The following is a 16952-nucleotide window of genomic DNA, read 5'->3' as shown; positions in this document are numbered from 1 at the left end:
TTGACAGGCTGACTATGTGTCCACCAGCACACTGTCACACTGCCTGAAGAAAACACTACAAGATGTCAGACAGTGTGGATGGACATTGTCTGAGGCTCCAGCTCCAGCTCCCATCGGGAATATACCAGCCCCGCTCTGACCAAACCTGATACAAATACAGGATTCCTCTGCACATAGACTCACTATAACTTGCAGGACCTCAGTGCTGGAAACCCATTATGACTAGGCCTGTCACGGTAAAATATTTTGATGATATGGACAATAAATGATTATACTGAGAAAAAATATCCCACTGACACTATAACCAAAAGGCAGGATTATCAAAAATGAAAGTAGTAGTAGTAGAATTAAATACTTTATTAGTTTGAATACATCTAGAAGTTATTTATTCATTTATTTATTCTTCAGCTGAAATCTAATCGTAGTACAAAAAAAGAACAAAAACTCCCAGTACAAAGAAAATATACCCATGATAAATACTGACCCCAAAAATAATTGTTCCACCTTTCATATATTGAACAATACACTGATATAGTAATTATCATGACAGGCCTAATCCATATGCAAGTGATCACATTTGCTATATATAAAGTCAAAATGATATCATTTCTAAGTTTCAGTTCAATTATAAGTTATATGCTGTCCAGATCATTAGCCTCATGCAAAACAATACAACCCAAATGACTACAGTGGCGCTCATGACAACTTCCAGACTTAGGTGATACTATACTGAGTTAAATTAGTCCGGCGAGGAGTTTTAGAGTGAAACTGGTCTGCCCTTGTTTACTAGCTGACCTCATTATGGGCTGTTACGCCTTGTAATTTGGTTCTTCTACCTTAGGAGTGGTCCTGGATCAATCAGGGATTACAATGTCTTGTTTCTAACTAATCGAGATGGAAAATTCAACCACGGGATGGGCTTGATCACATTTGAAATTTGTACCTTGTTCAGCATAATTAAGTCACATCAGTCCATCAGTAGCAATCCAATTTAGCAGATCTAATTGTCAGAGTATCAGCTTCTCTATGGCTAATGAAATGAGAAGAAATGAAAGTGAATGAAATTACAACCAAGAAGTTGACGCCAGCAGACTCTTTATTATTTTTTTTAATTTATGTTTAAATTGTTGTTGTTTTTTTTCTTTACAGAGTAGTTGTACAATGTTCAGAATGCTTGTGCTGCAGCACTTCTGAGAAAAAAAAAACAAAAAAAAACACTTCATCACAAGTACATGTTGCAAACAGAATGACAGCGTTTCAAATATAGCCTTAGCAGTTGTATAACTTATCATAAATGAAATGCATCAATTAACTGAACTTATTTGAATGAACTTATTTGATAATTAAGTGAGTAGCATATATGTCCAACACATTCTGGGTTGTTCAGGCACTAATGTAATAATAATAATCAAACTAATAATGATTTTGTAAATCATTATTCAACTGTGACTTTATTGTGTTCTATCAAAATGATTAAAACATCAAATTAATGTTTTATATATCATATGTAGACAAATAAATATACACATATAAAAATATTATTTTAAAAATATCTTTATTCTTTGCTCATCAGGTCCCAGTCAGACCAAATAACAAAGAGAACTCAATAAAACATGTCAAGCAAGAATGCAGGTCCTAGGAAGTTAATGAACTAATGTAGAATACGTGTCATCTTAGATTAAAATTATTTTTACAGTTATTGTCATCTCTCCCCTTTACCTTTTCATTTACTTACTTTAATGCAAAAACACTGCAAGCATATAGTGCTAGCTATACAAGTACGTATGGACTACAGAGACACACAGAGCCTGGAGGCTAATATTCATACATCAACACCTGTCCAAACACCTTTAGCTGCAAAATCGCCTGATCTGGCAAAATGCTCTGTAAATTCCCAGGTCAGGCAGCATGTGACTTTAAGCACTTACTCAGTTTTGTATTGAAAATAAACCAAACCGGGGCTCTTATTTTGAGCATATTTTAGATTTTTTTTTTTATCAGTTTCCAGCTGGGAAATGCCTGCGTGCTGTTTTCAAAAGACAGTTTTGACAGTGCTATTTTCAAACCACCGTGACATTAATGGGGGCATAAAAGGTTATGCTCTTTTATATTGGAAAGAAAACTGTCTTCCTCTTAAGACTTTTCAACTCTGGGGCACAATGCAGGATATATCGGTGACAAAAGGATCTGAGCGTGTGAAAGAGAGACAGGGAGTCGAAGAACTAAATTCATCTGCACACCTCTGGCACAATCCTTTTCTTCAAGTTTGAGCCAATAGACGTAATCTTCAACTTAAATAAATGTTTGAGGCAGCTTGTGTGAGTGCTGTTAAATGTTCACTTTTGAGTTACATATTGACTCTTTTACAGGGTCTATATTAAGCCATTTTCTAATCTGTTGTGTTATTTCCTCATCACAAACATACATGTAGTTGTTTTGTTTCATTCACACGTTTAACACACAAACCCTGAATATTTAGGCTGTGTTTTTCCCTCATACAGAAAACACTCAACCTTGTGTATTTTTTTAACTCCATACACCTTCACTAGAATCACTTGGATAATTTCAGCCCTGTAATTGCCAATCTCTCCTGAACAAAAGGTAAAAGGTAGCTGTTTACTTAAAAACTACCACAGATAACATCACAAGGTGGAGCAGAGCATTTTGGGCTTTGGAGATGTCAACAGATTTAATAAAGGGTTACTCAAATATGAATATATCTCAAAATATCAATAATATAATTATATTATAAATAATATAATAAATATGAAACAAAACACAACTCTGGGTATGTTTTGAGGAGGTAACAGCATTCTAACATAAAACTTAAATTTAAAGCTCACAAGAGCCAATTTTGTGTAAAATAGGACCTTCAGTAATGTCTAAAATGAATCACTGTAAGCTGAAAAGAGGTAGCTCATATCTGTATGAGCTGAGTGATGTTGGTTACTAGCCTGGAACTAATTGCGTCTCATTATAACACTTCTGCACACTTTAATATATTCAATTAAAAAAAGAAAAATTCTGATAATAATCTGTTGACTATTGAGGTTATGTAGATGACATCACAACATTACGGATTTTAAGAATGACTTGCAGCATTTATGAGTGCTGATCAGTGGTGAGCAATGGCCTTTTCTTCTGTGAAAGCACAAGACACATCTAAGATTACAATCTGATTATAAATATAAATATTGAGTTTGTTCCTGGCACCTAAACAATGAAATCTAGTTAACAGTAGTAGAAAAGCAGTTAACAGTTGGCTAAACAGAGTCACTGCAGATTACATCCACATTTATCACCAACACAGACTTTGGGATCAGATGCAGGTGAACTGAACCTTTTTAAAGGGCCCATATTAGGCTATTTTCTGATCTATGTTGTAATGTTGTTTCTTCATTACAACATACCTGGAGTTGTGTTTTGTTTCATTCACACATGTTAAACACATAAACTCTGTATATTTAGGCTGAGTTCTTCGCTTAGACAGAAAAAAAACGGTTTGACCTTGTGATGTAATACAAGTAGTGCTCCACTGTGTTTTAAACTCCACACACTTTCCCTAGAATTATTTACTGCTTAAAGCTCTCCTAAAGTCAATTGTGTGTAATAAAGAACCTTTGAATAAAATGTTACAGAGTCCATGTGTTGAGGATATTTGTGGGTGAGTTGTGTGTCTCCTCCAAGCCCCCAGGTTCCAAAATGGCCGCCCATTCAAGTCAATGGGCTGAGCTCAATGGCGCATGATCCCAGATTAGCCTAGCCCGGCTAGGTACTTCCGGTGGCCGTGGGCCGACCGAGCATGCGCAGTAGTGCTCTTTTCTCCCACGGGCACACGCGAATGCACGCGACCACACGCACGGAGCGCGGGCTCGTGTATCACGTGATCGCTTTGACCAATCAGAGCGAGAGGAACGAGAGCGGAGCAGAGCGGAGCCGGAGCTAACGGATATAAAGCGTTTTTTTAAGACAACTGAAGGATTTTGAGCGAGAAAAAGTTTATGATCTAAAAATAGGTAAAAATCGCCACAAAATCCGACATTTTTGAAAGTTGTAGGTGCCCTGTCAGCCGAACACGAGCAGGTTGTGATTACATTGCGCTCTATGAGAAAAATCTTCTCTCGGCCCATGGGATTTTTTCGACTGTAGTACCACTGAGTGGCCACTACGTCAACTCGAGGCAGCTACAAGCTAGCAATACTGTATCCAGTTATTTTAATAGATCCATGGTCTCCTCCTATCGTTAGCTAACATGCTAGCTAAGCGCTGCACAATCACAGCAATTACAGAGAAACTCCTCTCAGTTTCATTTAGCCATATAAAGCTAATCTGCAAAAAAGCCAAGAAACACATTTTGTCTGTTGTGCTGCCTGTATTTCTGCCACTCAGTCAAAATGTTGAGGGGCATAACCTCTACTATTTTCCTTGTCGAGCCAATAAACAAACAGTCTTTGCCAAATATACACATTTTAATTAGCGCTGGGGTATATTTTCTTGACAATTCAATTTGTGTATTTTTTAAAACAAATTAAAAACTTGTTTATGTTCATCAATTTATAATTGAAAGCAATACATGACAAAACATTCTCTATATCTGAATGCTGCTTCAATCTTTGTATATATATTTTTTTAATTAAAAAGTCAAAATCTTATTATTGACTATTTCAAACCAAATTGGATCTAAATAATTCCATATTTCCCCAGATTCTCCTTCAGAACCAATCAATATGATTGAACCCATATGTTATTTGCATTAGCTTCGCCCCATATGACATCTCCTACAGTTTTATCTATGATTGTGAGATGATCTTCAATAACCTTTGCGATCAATTCCCTTATAGTGCATAATAGAAACATCTATTTTCATGAGCAGATTCAATCAGAAAGACGAAGGACCTTGCCTCACTGCAGCAGAAGTAAATAGTACTGTCTGTACATTTATGAAGATTTACTGAAGTCATCACTGTGGTCTGCTATGTGCATCTGTTTACTAATCTGAACATCATGTCCAACCTTCAGACATTCTGTCCTGTTCAGGATTGTGTAAATGTAAGGCCTTAAAAGCAGCAGCCCTGCTCAGCCAATTGCCTTCTACACATTTCTTGCACATGTATTTGAGAAAAAGACAGTATGTCTTGCCCCAGTACAGATATATTGTAGCAGCTCTTGAGGTCAAAATATATCTGCTGTGTGCTGTCTGCGCCATAAGTCTTTTAAGGACCAACAATAAAGAAGTGCATGTTAGCATGCTAGTTGTTGCTAGCTTTAACTTTACACCAAATATCCTCTCTGGCATCTGAATGTTGTGAAAATTACTTCTAAACTCATTGCAGTGAGTATGTACAATTCTTAAAAATGGGACCAAAATTATCATTATCAGAAAAAGAATTGAAAAAAACAAAAACACACACACACACACAACACACACAAACACACACACTCACAAACACACACACACACAAACACACACACACACACACACACACACACACACACACACACACACACACACACACACACACACACACACACACACACACACACACACACACACAGACATACACACAAACACACACACAAACATACACACACACACACACACACACACAACACACACACACACACACACACACACACACACACACACACACACACACACACACACACACACACACAACACACACACACACACACACACACACACACACACACACACACACACATACACACACACACACACACACACAACACACACACACACACACACACACACACACACACACACACACACACACACACACACACACACACACACACACACACACACACACACACACACACACACACACACACACACACACACACACACACACAGACAGGCAGACAGACAGAAAGAAAGAAATAGTTCACTCTTGGGTCATGAGAGAAAAGTTTACCAAGTTTACCTACATCAGAAACTACTCCAGCATAAGTGGATTCAAGTGCAGTGCACATAGAAAAACAAGTGGTCAAGGCAAAAAACAAAAAACAAAACAATCTTTCCATTTTACACACAGTTTAAAAAGTTTGAGTGCAGAAAATAAGTGAGTAAGACTGAAAACCTTGGAGTTTTGATATTTAAAAAAGATATAAATAAAAATAATAATGTATATATCTCTTTCTGTCTCTCTGTAGCTGCATTCCAGATTTAAAGCATTTAAAGGTGCACTTCTGGATCTGCAACGTTTCTTTTTCCACTGAGATTTTATTGTGTTGCCAAGAACATTCCACATTACAGCATTAAACGTATCTATCTTAAGCCTCTGTACACACAAACTAATGCCATACTGAGGAACATAACCTTCACAAAGACAAGCAGCTGGCAGTCTCCCACCAGAAAAATTGCACAATGAATTTTTTAGTGTGTGGTGGAATCAAACGTTCACCCAGTAACCAATGGGTGCACTTATAATCTCACCCAAACACATATCCTCAGGCTGGGGATGACTTTTTCCATGTCGCTTATTCCAATCAATGAAAAAATAAAATAAAATCAGGTAAAACAAACTTGTTATTATGTATAAGTAGATCACATGATTGGTAAAAAAAAAATCCAAATCTTTTTGTTTTTTTCCTCACAACTTTCAGTAACTATTAGCAACATAAAAAGCTGAATAATTTACCATACATAATGCAGGAACTAATGTCAAATGTAAAATATGTAAAAAGACTGTTTATTTAGCCCTCAGTGTATTATTAAATCTGCATATAAACAAGACGCACGCTTTTTATGTGTGAATATTAGCATACTATTTTTCTGCAGATTCCAAACAGAAATGCAGTTTTACCGGTGGAGTGGAAAGAGTGCCATTAAGACTTTGATGAGATTGCATTACATGAGACTATATGGGGCTAGCAACAGTATTTGTAAATATACAATGTTTGTTTACATGTTTTAATATGGGTGATATTAGTAACATGGTGTGGAAATATTGTGGTATAGCTACTCTTTTTAAAATCAATACTGGATGGTTTAAAAAGCATATCAGTGTAATAACATTTGTCCAGGAGTGGTCCATGGTTTCAGTGGTCATCTGGACGATGTTTGTGGAAGCCATTGTCAAGCTAAATGTATTGTACTACATGAGAGGTTTCCAACTTTTTTGGCTCAAATACATTTTAAAGGCTCTTAAAATATGAAAAAAAGAATAGTTCATTTTAAATGTTTTGCTGTGGTCCAAAGTTATTCCTCACTTACCTTTATGCATTCTTCACCATGATGAGTTTATAACTGTGGAGTTTTACCTAACAGCAATTAGCAATGCTAATGCATACTTCCTGATTATCGACCTTATAATTTGATGCAGGTTGCATGCAGCTGATTTATTTTGACCTTGAGTGCTGCTTACAATGTATCTGGGGCAATTTTTGCGCAAATTCATAGGAAAAAATCAGGTCATTGTCTCACACTCCGTGTAATCCCTAATTTGGGCAAGTACAGTTAATTATTGTAGGATATTGTAAATTATTTCAGGAATAAGATATGTATTAGCTTGTGAAAGCCCTGGTACGTAGCAAAACGTTGGCTTCAAGTAAATCCAGTTGTTTTCATTTAACTCGCTGATCAATTATGACAATTATATTTTATTGTTTTAATTTTAATGATGTCCAGAATCCTTCAGCAAGTGTGAATGAAAAACCGTGTCCTTTAAATTGCTGTGCCAACAATTCGTATTAATCAGAAACCCATGGATAAAGAAGGCAGCATAAATATTAGCCTGATCATTTGGCTGAAGTTTCAAGTATCCATTATAACAGTGAATCCTCTCATGTTTGCAATGTAAACTTTCTGTGTATAATGGAGGATTGCAAACTCTGAATCATGGAACGTCAGAGTACCTCCTCAGGGAACATCCCCAAGTTGGAGTTAGACAGGTGCCAGGCATAAAAATAGACTCCACATGCTATCACGACTTTTGTCATGCTTTGCAAACAGGTGGAAGCCTGATGGTAAGAGCTGGAGGAGAGGCAGAGGATGCCATCGCTCTCACACTGACACAAGGAAAAATATAACTGCCCCAGCGATGTGGAGGCTTAAGGCGAAGGCAGTGCAGATATGAAGTGTTGTTACTCATCCTTCCTCCTACCCATGCTTTACTTCTCTCAAAATATTCAAGAGTTATATTTTCTACCAAACAGTTCTGGGCAGTAGAACTTGAGTACTGTCATGGAGAAAGTGGTACTGTTCTAAGATGGCGAGCAAGATGAATTTGTAATTTCGCAAGAATCCATCTAGTCTGACTCCTGCTGTGGTAATTGTCAAGTTAACCAGTGGTTCAGACCAATTGGAGAGCAGCATTGTAGTTTGGTCAGAATCCAAAAGTGAAGTGTCCAACTGAACCAAAATAAACGTGGCAGGCAATATATGTACGTCACACGGTACAATACAATTATGATATTCATTCCACGATATGATATTTTTGTCATATTGTGAAGATGCAGAACAGAACAGAATTGAAATTGAAATGCTACTTTTTTCTTTAAAAAAAAGCCTTGATTAGTGTCATAATCCAAAGAAGAAGATAAGAAGATAGAAAAGTTCTTCATAACTGTTATTTCTTGTAATATATTTTCATGGTTTCCTCAGTTCTTTTGCTATTGCTACAATAAAACAGTGCATTTAAGCAGAGAAGCTTACAGTATAATGCAATATAATGTGACAGCCCTTGATATTATTGTGAGAACTTTGATGATATGATATCACTATATTTCATAATTCAGCTTCTTTTAGCAGAAATATGTAATGGTTTGAATGGCTACTGGACCCTGTCTGCTCTGTGTAGAACCATGTTGACAGGATAACACTTCCCCTACCAAATGCTTACCTAAAACTGGGGATGCACAGATCCATCTTTTTCAGTTTCAGTACCAATTCCAATTTTAGAGATTTAAGTCTGCTGGTGCCCAATATCCACCAATACCAGTACAGAGACTGAAAACAGTATTTATTTCCTTAAAATAATAATAAAAAAAAAATAAATAACCCAAACAACCAAAAATGTTATTTGTTCAACCTGGATATTGACTGAACTGATATTTGGATGGCAATATCCGATCCAGCAAAATTTTCATTATTGGTGCTGATATCTGATATACCAATATCAGAACAGTGAATCCCTAAAACCATTCCCCCTCCCACTGTGCATGACTTCAGGTTAAACTGATGCACAATACTTCATCAAAAGGTGCAGACACAGACGCCTGAATACGGCCTGTGCACATATGCCCCTGCAGGCTCACCTAATCTCTCAAATCTTTTAAAGAAGTATTTTTCAGCTCACATTTAGTGTTTACAGAACTTCCTGTGTGTGGGTGGATCATTTGAATTGCAGAGAAGAGAAGAGCAATGCATAAAACATGTCTCTGTTGGGTTTGTAGGTAAGATCTAAAAGTCTGTTATTATATGCTGTCAGTAATAGTAACGTATGGTCATTCAAAGAATTGGGTACACTGGAAATTCAGCGTAGTGGAAATTTAACTATATACAATACATTCATGCATTCTCTGTAGTCTGTTCACAAAAGCAGGGGTCCAGAAGTCGAGCACAGTTCAGGGAGAGGCATTTGTGTTTGATGATGGCAGGATATTTGCTTTTCTTTTCTGTCTGTCAGGAGCCAGTCTATGTGGAGAACAAGGTCATATGAAGACACTACAGCTACTCTAGTGGATATATTATAAAACAAAGAGAGGGAAGATTAAGAAACACAAAATTGCTGGCACATTTTGTATAATTGTTGTTAAAAAAAAAAAAAAAATAGGCCCACTTAATATCAGTTTAAAGGATCACATGTTATTCTGGTGTAAAATAAAACGTAAGTGTGTTCTTCATCATTAAAGATTGTGCTTGTGTCTGCTATATAGCTATAATCTATGACAGCCATGTATCATTATGTTATAATTAGGACATTATAAGTCACGATATTGATCTAAAAGGACTTGATAAAAGAAATGTGTCCACTGTCCTCTGCATTACAAAACAGCAGTACCCAATGGGAAATGATGTCACCATAAATGTCATCTCAATAAAGCGCTGTGAAGTTGTCAGCTCCTCCTATGGATAGCTGCACATAATGCTAGTGAGTAGCTGCCAACACATATCACTGATTAAGAAGATAAAATTGGTAGTAAGGTGTAGTAAGAATAGAGCTGTGGACATGTGGCATTGATCATCCACATGGGTTGATCTGCAATACGGTGTCTTGAAATAAAGTGATTAAAGAGTGCTCAGACATGCACAAATCAGTCTAAATACAACTTCAGGTGAGTACATTTTGAGGGGAACATCTCTAACAACTCTAACTCTGGTTAAAAGCTCAAAAAGAGATGTTTTTTGCATAACACGGCAAGAACAGCATTATAAACCACAACCGAAGCAGATCCAGCTTGTGAGTGACCTTTGACCTCACTAGTAAAAGTGTATCCCAGCTGACTGTAGAGCAAGCATTTTTCAGCCAATGAGAGAATGTCACACTTGTGCTTGATGTGTTGACAAAAACCTATTCTTCAAACCATAAACATCTCCACCAAAACAGGGAACAATACAGAAAATTGTGCACTGCTAGATCTTTGGGAAAATCAGCATTGGACTTTATCATTTTGTTGGTGGGCACTACAACCCAAACCTTCGAACTCACCTTTGAGGCCAAGATACCACTTTAATCCAGTCATTCCTCCTTCTCCTTTTTAGAAAACTGCATTCACCATTGGCCACTGCATCCTTTTTTTAAGTTTACAGTGGCTTTCACAAGGCAATATCCAACATTATGGTGACAACATGCACAGTGTGGAGTTTGTGTTATTTTGGTGCAGTACATGAATGAATGTCTCAGAAATTAGGTCTTTGGTTGATGAATACAGAAATAACAGGGCAACAGTAGTTCGGTGGGAAACTAGCATGTAATTTTTTGTTTGTTCTTTTTTCACTTTGGAAGGACATTTTGAGGGCTTTATCAGAATTACAGTATATGTGACTGAGAAGTAAATGAACACAACACAATAGTAGCAATATGATTGACAGTTCTGCTTTGTTTATTCCATGGCATTATTATATTTGGTGGTATTAGTGAAGCCAATAGATTTTCACACTCTTATTCTTATTATGAAATGTGCCAGAACCCACAATTGTGTTTTCTTTTCATTTTCCTTGTGAAAAATGATTGACAGGACAATGAAAATAAATGTACCAAGAACTAATAATAATTCCCTGCACTCATTAGACTGTGTGCAAACACTCTTTGTTTCACAGAAAAGCAATGAAATGTTGATTCTATGCATGAACATTATTTCTCTCAATAATGCACAACCAAATATCCGGCATATGCATGCCAGAGTACCATTCAGAAAAACTGTTAGTTGCTATGGCAACTGGTCTTTTTTTTCCATCACTCTGAAACCCATGTAGAGAGCCTTCACTTCATATACTTAACACATCAAGCACGGGAGTAAACTTGACTAAATCCAGATAAAAGCCAGGCCAGAGTTTGTTCTGTGAAGAAGAGACTAACATGAATGTCACTACAGTAGATATCATTCATTTATGAAGCACTCATGTGCGAAAGATCATTCAGCACCATGGACTGAATGAACTCTGTGCCAAACAGATGCACTGACAAATACAAATGTGTACAATTACGTTATTAAATGTCTTTGTCTCTTTTGTTTAAAGTTTAATAGTGTGTAATTAGTGTTATATAGTGTGAATAAACAAAGGGTAATGTAATCATCATTGCCCTTTAAAAATCTGTGCACACTGAAACAAAAAGAATACATTCTGCCTTATGCATTTCCTTCACATTCTGCTTCTGTACAGAAGTACAAAGGGATTACTGAGTGACTGCACAGTCATCTATCATTCTAACGTTTTGAGCGTGGTTATTCGTGGCTGCTTAATTATATTTTAGGAGCAGCAGAGGTACACATGTGCAGTTTTACACCTGGATTGAGCGATAACTAAGATGTTTGTGTTGTTTTTATTTATCAAGATAAACTGACCTTTATAATTAAGACGCATTCCCCATTGAATATCAATATGCATTTATTCTGCATCAGTCTGAAATGAGCCTCACAGCGCCCACAGGATCCTCATATTATGATTCAGCACATTTAAAGCCAAGGCCAGTCCCCACACAGCACCTTGGACCAAAGGCTGAGAGCTGAGAGCTGTCTGTTTGCCCTGTGGTTTTAAAAGATACTTTCATTTGAATATGACAATAGTAAATATATACAGTGTTCACGTGCCTCATTTTATTCAGATTTCATTGGGAAAAAACAAGGACAACAACAAAAAAACATAAGTAATCATTCTTATTATTGCAGTCTTCAGCATAATGCAATATAACCTACTGGATGCAGATTATATTTGTAGCCATGCGAATGCATTGTGGTCACAATTTTAAGCTCAATAAAAGCATTTAAAATGAGGAAATGCATTTAATGAGATGAATATATGAGACATAGTTGATCTGTTGGTTTTTCTTACAAATTTCTCACAAAAACAATACAATTTGAATCTTGTCTTTAGAAGTAACTTATTATTAACACATTTACTCAAGTGATAATGTACAGTTCTTTTAACTGCTTAAAACAATTACTGTATTTTTCTGACTATAAGTCGCTCCAGAGTGTAAGTCGCACCAGCCAAAAAATGTGTAATGAAGAACTGACATTTCATCTTGAAAGGCAAGTTATAGTAGTAACTTTAAAGTTATTATTAAAGAACAGAGAACATCAGGCTGTTAACGTAACATATTAACAATTATTCAGATAACTATGGCATAAACAACATAACAAGTTTACCAAACTCTCATTCCAAATCAATAAATCCATTGACTTCTTCATCCTCTGTGTCATTTCTGAGCAATTCTGCAACCTCTGGAGGTAAACGGAGCACCGCTTCCTCTTCTGCGTAGCTGTCGTCAGTCTCAGTTCCAGAATTATTCTGGCCTTTCTGAATCCTGACAGGATGGTTTCGGTTGTCACTGAAGCCCATGCTTTGTCGATCCATCCAGTGACTTCCAGGAAAGTTGCATGCCGCACCCTGGTTTTTGGCTCACTCCAAACTATCTTTCTGCTGCTCAGTTACTGTTTTCGGCTGCATATTTCGCTACTTGCAGCTTGTAATCTGCAAAATATCATTTTCTTTTTGGGGGCATTTGTGTTTAGTCTTCTCAGTTGTCTTTATAAGTTTGTTTAAATAAAACATTTTCAGTGGTACAGAAGTAAGTGTGCGATCGACTGACATGATACAGACCGGGCAGTGGCTCTTTCTGCAAGAGACATGCACAGTAGAGCATGAAGTGACAGTGTAATAATAGTAGTAGCAGATACTGACACACAAGCCTAGAGCACCCTCCCGCTGTTGTCGGTGAAAATTTTTATGTATAAGTCGCACTGGAGTATAAATAGCAGAACCACCCAAACCATGAAAAAAGTGCAACTTAAACCAGATTAATACAGAGGGTGTATGTTGTTATCTGTTGTGTTGTTTATTTCACAACAGCCTTGAATAAGTGTAGTAAGACTAACGGATCTAGTCCTAGTGTGTCACAATAGGCAGTTTTCTATAGAGCCAGTCACATCTGCACTCCACCAGTCGACCTCCTGCATCATTCATGTTGTCCTGGGCATGTGATCTATCAATGCAAATCCTCTAAACCCATTCAAGCATGTATTATGTATTCCACGGTTTTCACAAAGTATTGATTCTCTGCATAAATACAGTATCTGCTCGCCTTTTTGGTGATTCTCAGAACATCTACTGTCATGGAGGGACTTTAAATTTTGCTTTAAAAGAATAAATCTACCCCAAACAGTGTCAACAAAACCACCTCTTAATAACTTTCTCCCCACACATTGGACACATGTTTGTGGACTAGAATGGGTCTGAGACATACTGGATAATCATCTTGAGAACCAAAACACTGTATAACATAAACCACCTGGCCATCCAATGTTTTTGTAGTTATTAATAAATGAGCATTGTTACCAGTAAAAGTTATATCGATTACCTGATTGATCACAGATTATGGGTTATGGTTCTGTAATTTATCCTGTGTTAAATCTTTGACCATTAAATAAATAGATTACAATATTATTTATATGATCAGATTCAAACAGAGTAGTTCAACTTTTGGTAGGTATAACGCCATGATAAATTAGCTTTACTGTCATGCCTCTTTGAGTTGAGAAATGGGTGCTCTTAGCTGTTTTCAGAAAGTGGAAAAGTGATTCCTTTGATTTATTACAGCAGCACTCACCATAAGTCTGTTCGTTTTACCTGGACAGTGTCAGATTTACCGTTGTGGAAAAGTTTATTGCCTGTTTCATTCAAATTTGCCACAGTTTAATATTACTGTATAGTTGGTCCCTCCATATCAGTGCAAACATAGACTGTAAGTGTACTAAAGGAGCGTGACATCACCCACAGCTTTTAGTTTCAGTCAAATGAAGCTCATGAGGCTGGCAGTTATAGGCCGAGTTCCATATTAAGAATTGATTTTACGGACAAAATAGCAAAAACAAAAACATCAGGATTATGCAGAACAGAGGTTAGTATGAACATTTTAAGACCAAAATGAGGAGCCTGGCAGCAGTAGAGGGAGTGACATTTTTTTCAATACAAAGTGAATTAGAGCCGGACTCGATGGACGTGATCATAGGCGGACGTGTGCCTGTGATCACTTCCTATTTGTAACGCGGTGGCTAGCAGGTTAGCTATATTCATTTGTACAGTCTACAGTTACAAATAAGTTTTCAATCTACCTTTCTACATAGTTCTACGTACATTTCATGCACTATCAAATCAGATTTGCACTAAACAAGAACACATCGAATCTATTTGAAATCAGATACATGTCACAAGTACACTTCCAACCCTGCAGCTCTCCTAAAGCTAAACGTTTTTTGAAAAAATAGCATAAAAATACATATATACATGTCCACCAAACAAGAGCATGTGAGGGAAACTGCACTACAAAGTGGACAGTTTAGAAACATGCATTTAACCTGTGGTGCTAAACATGTCAAAGTCAAAAAACTCAAAAAGTTGTAGACAATATCCCATTGCTCTATTGACCATCCCCAACATTCTCTCACAAGCGGCATTCCCGGTCCTTTTTTCCTTCTACATCTTGAGAGAGGGAGCCAATCTTGTTCTAAATCTTGAACTCGAATCCTAGTCGAGACCACCAATCTTCCCAACAGTGCCAGGTTTGTCCACTATCTGATACCGTGAATCGAGGTGTATGTAACTGATGCCCCTGGATAATAGCAGCAGATAACTAAGGAGCTGATACTGCTATAGGTGAACACAAGCCTGATTGGAAGGACTGTTGGAGCGTACACAGACTCAGTAGGATACAAGCAGCAAATCCTTTCCACTGGGATACGTGAAATCATGGTTTCTGGAAGTATCTTTTCATCCACTCTAATCCCTGTCCACATTTTCCTTTTTATCACTTACACATCTCAAGCACATTTCTCTGTTCAACTAAACCCAACATGCCAACCAAGAATTTTAAATTAAATCTAAATGTATGTACTACTATTTCTTTTCCTGGCAAGTTTGGAGTGATACCTCTTTATTTCTTTTACAGAATAATCAGTCTGGTCACCAAGCCCTCTTTCCCACCTCTGCTGTTCAGATTTGTTCAGATTTGTTTATTTCAGGGACACTTGTGAATAGAATCTTATTGTCAGTAATTATTTTGAATAAAACAATATTTTTGTCACCTCGGATTAACAGAGTTGTATGGTCCTCTATGGTCCTGTATGGTGATTCTGTAGAAATAGAAACCTCTGGAATCACTTTTTTCCTCGTAAGAATCCTAGTATCAAAACATAAATTGCTTAAAAAATCTCAATTTGATTTAAAAATAAAATAAAATCGCTCGGTCCTATTACATGTAAGGCATAAATATTTAAAAGCACAAATCGTTCTTGATGCAATATTTTTCGTTTACATCAAACACTTTTCTTGGCATCATAACATTTTCTTGGAACAGCTCTTGGCTCCAACTACACACAATATTGAAGATGAAGAATTCTATAGATTGTGAAAAGCTCTGGAGACACCAATATGACATAAAACTGTGATTAGGCAAGAAATCTAGGGGTAATAATGGACTCAGACTTGAACTTTAACAGCCACATCAAATCAATAACATCTGCAGCCTTTTACCATCTAAAAAACATAGCAAAAATCAAAGGTTTACTGTCTAAAGCAGACTTGGAGAAACTTATCCATGTGCTTGTTTCTAGTAGGTTAGACTACTGTAATGGTCTGCTCACTGGTCTCTCCAAACGAGCTGTGAGACGCTGCAGAACATCCAGAAAGCTGCAGCTCGGGTCCTTACTCGAACTAGAAAGTACGAGCACATAAGTCCTGTGCTCAGGTCTCTGCACTGGCTTCCTGTGCCTCAGAGAATAGACTTTAAAGCAGCTCTGCTTGTGTACAAGTCTCTCCAAGGCCGAGCACCAAAGAACATCTCTGTGACATGTTAGTGTCATATGAACCATCTCGCACTCTGAGGACCTCAGGGACCGGCCTCCTGCTGGTGCCCAGAGTCAGGACTAAACAAAAGGGAGTCAGCGTTTCAGGTTCATGCAGCTAAAACCTGGAACAGTCTTCCTGAACATGTGAGACAGACTTTCTGTGATGCTGTTTAAATCCAGGCTCAAAACATTTCTGTTTAACTGTGCATATAACTGTAAGGTTTTCATTCTGTACTTTTCTCTCCAATTTATGTCTCTTTTAATTTTAATCTTCATGATTATTTATGTTTTGATTTGTTTTTATTATGATTTTAATGTATTTCTTATTCTGTGAAGCACTTTGAATTACTTTTTGTACGAATTGTGCTATACAAATAAACTTGCCTTGCCTTGCCTTAAGAAGAAAGAAGATTGCTTTAACA

This window comes from Boleophthalmus pectinirostris, unplaced genomic scaffold (assembly GCF_026225935.1).
Source record: "Boleophthalmus pectinirostris isolate CB_2022bp ecotype Guang Dong unplaced genomic scaffold, ASM2622593v1 HiC_scaffold_23, whole genome shotgun sequence".
NCBI lineage: Eukaryota > Metazoa > Chordata > Actinopteri > Gobiiformes > Gobiidae > Boleophthalmus > Boleophthalmus pectinirostris.
This window is presented reverse-complemented; position numbering follows the sequence as displayed.